Source organism: Anopheles arabiensis (assembly GCF_016920715.1).
Source record: "Anopheles arabiensis isolate DONGOLA chromosome X unlocalized genomic scaffold, AaraD3 X_pericentromeric_contig0003, whole genome shotgun sequence".
Classification (NCBI taxonomy): Eukaryota; Metazoa; Arthropoda; class Insecta; order Diptera; family Culicidae; genus Anopheles; species Anopheles arabiensis.
In genome coordinates this window covers 347,501-355,000 of record NW_024412081.1, presented here as the reverse complement: position 1 = coordinate 355,000, position 7,500 = coordinate 347,501, and the positions used below count along the sequence as shown (strand labels likewise).

At 48.4% G+C, this 7,500-nt stretch overlaps 1 pseudogene; it reads left to right on the top strand.

Annotated features, from left to right (window-relative positions):
- LOC120907295 overlaps positions 1–1,895 on the top strand; it is a 5,721-nt pseudogene extending 3,826 nt beyond the window's left edge.
- The last annotated feature ends 5,605 nt before the right edge of the window (positions 1,896–7,500 follow it).

Genomic DNA, 7,500 nt, shown 5'->3' with positions numbered 1-7,500 from the left:
CTCGGCCGTCATCGTCATTGTTTATCGCCTGGCCGGACATCCCGAGAAGACGACGGTTTCGTCTCCTCTCCTGAACCGCGCTTGACGCTCACGAAGCGCTGCACGTCGCTGAGCGGTCCGTGGTGAAGCTGGTGGGGTTGGGGAAGTCCAGACGTTCTTCCCGCCGGCGTGCTGTTGCTGCTCGCCGGTTGGCGTTGCGTCGCTCGTTACGGGCCCGCCGCACTTCCGCGCGTTGGGCCTCCAGCTCTGCTGCGTCTTCGTCCTGACGCTCGATGACGTTAACAGCCAATGCTGCCCGCTCCTCGTCCCACGCTCGCTGCAGTTGGGCCGTTATTCGCTTCGCGGCTTCGCAAATACGACTCCAGCTATCGGCGTCACGCAACAAGTGCCGCTGGAGGGTGTCCGGACAGACAGGGTCTGGACCTCCTCGCCGAGTAGCTCCTGTCGAACTGCCGCAAAGCGTGGGCACTCGAAGAAGGCGTGCTCCGCCGTCTCTGGGACGCCGACGCACAACTGGCAGTCTGGGGACGACGTGAATCCATTGTGGCACAAGTAGTCACGGAAAAATCCGTGTCCGGACAAAACCTGTGCCAGATGGAAAGTCATATCTCCATGTTTCCTAGACTGCCAGTCGCCGACCGATGGAATTACACGGTGCGTCCACCGCGTGTGCCGGCTAGCATCCTGTTGCAGTGCGTCGGCATCCCATTCCTCCTGCCAGCAGTCGATGGTGTTCTGCCGCTCCGTCGCCCGGATGTCCTCCCTCGTTGCAGCACGGTCTGGAGCAAGGAGTTGTTGGTGAACCCGAGCATCCTCGTTGATGAGGTGGCATATCGGTACGAGTCCAGCGAGTAGGGTGGCCGTCTCATACCTGACGGTACGGAATGCCCGTGCCACCCTGATGGCTGCTTTTCGCTGAACCCGTTGCAGCATCCGTCGGCACTCTCGCACCTGAGTTGCCTCAGCCCAGACGGGAGCAGCATACCGCAACACCGATTCTGCCACATACGCCAGCAGCCTTGACTTGGCCGTCCTGGGGCCGCTGTGGTTTTGCATGAGGCGCGTTACAGCTGCCACCACGCGCGACGCCTTTTCGGAGACTTTCGTGACGTGATCTCGCCATTTCAGGTGATCTTGGAGCTGCACGCCCAAGTACCTGATGCTCCTAGAAGACTGGACTTCCACGTCACCGACGCGAAATGTCACCTGCGGCGGAGTCTTCTTGCTTGAGATCAGGACGGCTTCACAGGGATAACTGGCTTGTGGCCGCCAAGCGTTCATAGCGACGTGGCTTTTGATCCTTCGATGTCGGCTCTTCCTATCATTGTGAAGCAAAATTCACCAAGCGTAGGATTGTTCACCCTTTCAAGGGAACGTGAGCTGGGTTTAGACCGTCGTGAGACAGGTTAGTTTTACCCTACTGGTGTGTGCTTATAGTCGCTATCTTAACGGAATTCCTGTGCAGTACGAGAGGAACCACAGGTACGGACCACTGGCTCAATACTAGTCCGACCGGACTTTGGTATGACGCTACGTCCGCTGGATTATGCCTGAACGCCTCTAAGGTCGTAGCCAATCCGAGCTGATAGCGCTTCTCAAACCCATTAGGTGTTCGGAAGCTAGCGGGCCTAACAACCCTCTGAGATCCGTTGGAGTCTGCGTCTGCAGCCCGGCGTCTCATCCCGCTATACCTAGGCCGCAATGAGTGGAGTTCGCTGCACGTGTTAGTACCGTAACTGGGAACGCCGTTGGCTTGAGCTCTGCCCAACGTGGATATACCTAGTTTCGACACCTATCAACCGCCCGCAAACGACGGGACTTCAGGCTGGGAGCTGCGAGTTGTAGAGATGCGTTCGCATCGATCCTCTCAGGCGACCCATGCTTGGTGGTTTGTCCGTGTGCCCCTTCCTCGATGTGCGCAAGCTCGTCTTGGTCTGGGGACCACGTCGACACAGGGGATACTCTTGTGAGAGCATGAGTGTACTAAGTTGAGTGTAGCAAGGGAACGCGTGCCCCTTCCTCGTTGGCGTAACTAACCATCTTGGTCTGGGGACCGTGGTACCGTGCTCTGGTGAAGCTTGGTGCGTGCTCCTTCCTTGTCAGACGAGTGACTTGACCTGGTCTGGAGACCGTTCCTTTATACTAGTGGACAAGAGTTGGCTACTTCCGTGTCAGACGAGTGACTTGACATAGGATGGAGAAGGACACTTAACACTAATGAGCTTGTCGGCGTGCCTCGTTCTCGACTTGATTGTCTTGATGTGAGGACCGTGCGGACCACACCAGTAAGCTTACACATGCTCGTTACAAGTTGTATAAGTTGACCCGTTTGGCCCGGTTGCCTTGCACATGATGGTGTTGACCATGTTCGGTTAACAGGTCGTGTGTCGAGGTGGTCGGCCTTGGTAGTAGGATGTCTTGTGCATGTGACGTGTTGACCTGGTTTGGTCGGTGTGTCGTCGTGTACGAGATGACCTACTTACCCGTTAGTTTTCCAAGTTGTATCATGTGTTGACTTAGTTGACGTGTCATGTGCTTGGATGATTAGCGTACGGGTCATGTATGGTGCGCTTGCTTCAGTTGAAGGGATGTACTAGTACAGTTGTGTTAATTGTTTATTTCACGATCTGGTCTTTTGGCTGGATCGTGAAAAAACGCTAAGTCCCAAATCCTGAACTCGAGAAGAAAGCGCCAATGACAACGTTTTTGACTGGAGCTCCCTAGCATTCGGCTTTTTCTACTTTGAAGGGATGTACTGTTGTATGAATTGTTTATTCACGAACTGGTCGTTTGATTGGATCGTGAAAAAATCGCTCAGTCCCAAATCCTGAACTCGACAGGAAAGCGCTGATTGCAAACATTTTGACTGGAAGTCCCTTGAAAATGGCGTTTTCGTTATTGGCATTATGTGGCACGTTTATTGTGGCTAGAACATTAATTATTCACCAAATGGCACCAAAGCTTGGCAAAAGTCGCGAAACACTCCTATCTCGACGCACCAGCAATCGCAACTTGATGCAAAATAAATTGCACGAGCTAATGATACTTGTACCATGCACAGTACACCGTACCAAAATATACCCCTGAAAGTGTGCAATTTGGTGCTACCCTAGGGAATATGTATGGGGAAGCCTAGCTACGTGTGTCGCACGTTCCAAGTTGCATGGACGTCGAACAGAGGCATGCAAAAGCACCTATCTAGGGAATTACTCTACGTTCTAGTAGCAAGTGCGATTTTCCGGTCCAGCACGGCAGTACGCCTGCACGCATACACTCCATGTACCAGAAATGTACCAACCTAGGCGTTGCTCAGTAGCTTTACATAGTATTCGAGTTCAGATTTTTGTGACTTAGCGTAAAAACTAATAACGAAAATTAAATTTTAAATCGGTAAACGGCTAGGAGTTGCTCAGTAGCTTTTGGCGGCACATAGAAAAAGTATTCGAGTTCAGATTTTTGGACTTAGCGTATTTTTAAAACTAATAACGAAAATTAAATTTTAAATCGGTAAACGGCTAGGAGTTGCTCAGTAGCTTTTGGCGGCACATAGAAAAAGTATTCGAGTTCAGATTTTTGGGACTTAGCGTATTTTTAAAACTAATAACGAAAATTAAATTATAAATCGGTAAACGGCTAGAGTTGCTCAGTAGCTTTTGCGCAACGTGGCAAAAGTATTCGAGTTCAGATTTCTTGGACGTAGCGTATTTTTCAATCATAATAAACCGAATCAAACATAACAATGATGAAACTTACACCATGTCCCAAGGTTGTGCACAAAACGTAACGATAAAGTGCTGGCGAAGTTAGAGGTGCACCAAAATTGTGTACCGATCAGGGAAAGTACTCTACGTTCCTATGATTTGGGTGAAAAGTGTTGATTAACTGCTGGTAAGAATAGACAGTTGCTTATCATACACATCGCAAACGAACACCCCTTAGTGAGCATTAGCAAAAGTCAATGGCACAAAGCAATTGCAATACAAACTGATCAAGTACATTAAAGAACGCTAAGTACCAGGACTTCTTTCCAAGAATGGTGTCCGCGACGGGAGGGCAAGCGTCCTTCCCAGGTTTTCCTAGTAAACCTTGTATGGTAAACATACCCAAGCGTGTCTGTAAGCACGCAACGAAAGTCACGAACGGGCACATACCTAGGGAATGTACTCTACGTACTTGGACTTTTGTCCAAGAATGGTGTCCGCGACGGTCGGGCACTGCGACGCAATAACCAAATCCTAGGATTGTAACTTTAGTGTGCACAAACATAAACATTAACGCGTTCGCTCGGGCTGCGCCGTCCGTGTTGAACACAAATGTGGGTGATTATATGCGTGGAGGGACAAAAACATACGAGGAGGAGACAGTTTTCTGCACGATGTGCACAGAGCTCATTTCGTCGTCCCGGGCGAATGGAAAAACACAAACATCGCGAGTATCGTTCTAGGTTTCTGTCTATAAAAGGGCAGGCCAAAAGGTGACCGGTTGAGATAAGCATTTTAAGCATACAAACACTTTATTGGAACTTTTGATACAAAAACAAGGTACGTACATGTAGGTTGTACCAACATGGACATCTATGAACGCGTACGCTCGGGCTGCGCCCTCCGTCTTGTACTTTCCTGATCGGTACACAGTTTTGGTGCACTGCTATTCCGACCGGCAACTTGTACCAACATATACATCCATGAACGCGTAAGTAGTGTACTTTCCCTGATCGGTACACACTGTTGGTGCACGGCATAAGAAAAGAGCTAAAATGGTCAAACTCAATCCATTTCAACAATAGATAGTCGATAGTAGCTGTGCCGATGAAGTAGGGCACGATGCAAGTTAATGTTGTTTAATGAATAACATGTCCGCCATACATTTCAGTACAAAATTGCTCGGTCAGACCTACAAAGTGCTATATCTCGAATACGAGGCGTCGGACTGGGGGTTGTAGAACAATTTTAAGTTCGTCTAATGATTCTACATCCGATTCTGGATAGCGGTTTTTGACCACTTTTCAATATTTTGTGACACCCCGAACCTAGGGGCAGCTCCTAGCTTTTTCAAAAATGTGCACCGAACGGGCCGGAGAGCTCGTGTGGCTCAAAACATGTTTTTCGCTAAAACACCTCAAAACGTGTAAGGAACGCACCCTAGCTCTTGTTTTTCAAAAGTTATGGCCATTTAAAGTCAGACGGGTTTTGCTTCAAAATAGCAATTTTACCCGTCCCTATGGCCATGCTTTAAATTTTCACGAAAATGCCAGGTCAGACCTAGGGCGGGCCATATCTTGAATACTAAACGTCGCAGACATTGGTCGTAGAACAATTTTAAGTTCGTCTAATGATTCTACATCCGATTCTGGATAGCGGTTTTTGACCACTTTTCAATATTTTGTGACACCCCGAACCTAGGGGCAGCTCCTAGCTTTTTCAAAAATGTGCACCGAACGGGCCGGAGAGCTCGTGTGGCTCAAAACATGTTTTTCGCTAAAACACCTCAAAACGTGTAAGGAACGCACCCTAGCTCTTGTTTTTCAAAAGTTATGGCCATTTAAAGTCAGACGGGTTTTGCTTCAAAATAGCAATTTTACCCGTCCCTATGGCCATGCTTTAAATTTTCACGAAAATGCCAGGTCAGACCTAGGGCGGGCCATATCTTGAATACTAAACGTCGCAGACATTGGTCGTAGAACAATTTTAAGTTCGTCTAATGATTCTACATCCGATTCTGGATAGCGGTTTTTGACCACTTTTCAATATTTTGTGACACCCCGAACCTAGGGGCAGCTCCTAGCTTTTTCAAAAATGTGCACCGAACGGGCCGGAGAGCTCGTGTGGCTCAAAACATGTTTTTCGCTAAAACACCTCAAAACGTGTAAGGAACGCAACCTAGCTCTTGTTTTTCAAAAGTTATGGCCATTTAAAGTCATACGGGTTTTGCTTCAAAATAGCTATTTTACCCGTCCCTATGGCCATGCTTTAAATTTTCACGAAAATGCAAGGTCAGACCTAGGGCGGGCCATATCTTGAATACTAAACGTCGCAGACATTGGTCGTAGAACAATTTTAAGTTCGTCTAATGATTCTACATCCGATTCTGGATAGCGGTTTTTGACCACTTTTCAATATTTTGTGACACCCCGAACCTAGGGGCAGCTCCTAGCTTTTTTCAAAAATGTGCACCGAACGGGCCGGAGAGCTCGTGTGGCTCAAAACATGTTTTTCGCTAAAACACCTCAAAACGTGTAAGGAACGCACCCTAGATGATGAAAAGTGCAATCAGAATGTCAATCGACAACTTTGTTGGGGGTACCATTTTACTCTACGGGCCAGTAGCTTAGGCGCGCCAACAGCGCTTTCCTTTCGGGTTCCCATTTTTGCCCTCCTGGGATTATGATCATTTGTTCATTGCCTACTATAGGGAGGGTACCTTGCTACGAGGTCAAACATGAAGATTGCACCAAATCGTAGTTTTTCTATTTAGTCGTAGGAGCATGGTTTGCAGTGGCAGTGGGTCATTAAGCCCCCGTTTGGGTCATACGTCCCCTCCGCGATAAAAATCGTCGTATGCCTATAGTCCGAACTAATGAAGCAAAAGTGGTGTCTGGTGGGCTCTGCCGATGATTTTAACCTATGATTTTGAGCTTCCACCCTATCAAAACGTTCCTGGAGCAGTACATCACGGGTCTACGGACCCAAAGACTTCGTCGTGATGGTTTCTAGTAAAAAGTTGTAACAGCTAAGGGTTTTGAATACGCGTATATTAACCATTGCTTGAAACTAAGCTTCGTTGTCTTTAAACTCTGCAAGACCAATCGAACTTCTTAGGGAAACCCGAAGGATTCACGCTAAGCTCGATGAGCTATTATGGGTAGTGGTGCATGATCTGGTGTTCCTTGGATCTAATCCAATGAATAAATTTATGAGGGTATATATGGTGCAGGGCACAAAGCGTGATGAAACCGGGTCTCCCTACCAAATGTGGCATATTTTTTCCCTGAGAGCGAAGCTCAGACCCACGTAGGGGAGAGCGAAGTGGAACTTAAATGTTCTATGCAGCAAATGTTCGCCATGCGGATAAACAAGTTGGAATAGTTCAATGTAGTGTAATGCAAACACGAATCGCAAATAACGATACGGGACCCAGAAGCAATTCTGCGGATCCCTCGGGGAGTGGTGAGTTGATATAAATTAGAGGTGAAAGTCCAAGTTGTTCAAGCTCCGGCTCGGCAGCCGATACGAGGTTCCTGTTGGGCTTTGTACATCGCGCAGAGGCGCCGTTCGGTTCTAGCAATGATTCCCGCCACCATGTTCCATGCGTGCAGAGATCCGTTAGAGCTCGTTCAATGTGTCCCGCCGTGATTACGAAAAAGTCCAACAGTTGACCAAGTTGGGGGTGCGTCAAGTAAACGCGCAGAGATGCCGTTCGGTTTAGAGCAATGTCTCCCGTATCACGTTGGAGTTCTTCCACTAGTGCAGAGATCGCTGAACCGTTCAATGTGTCCCGTCG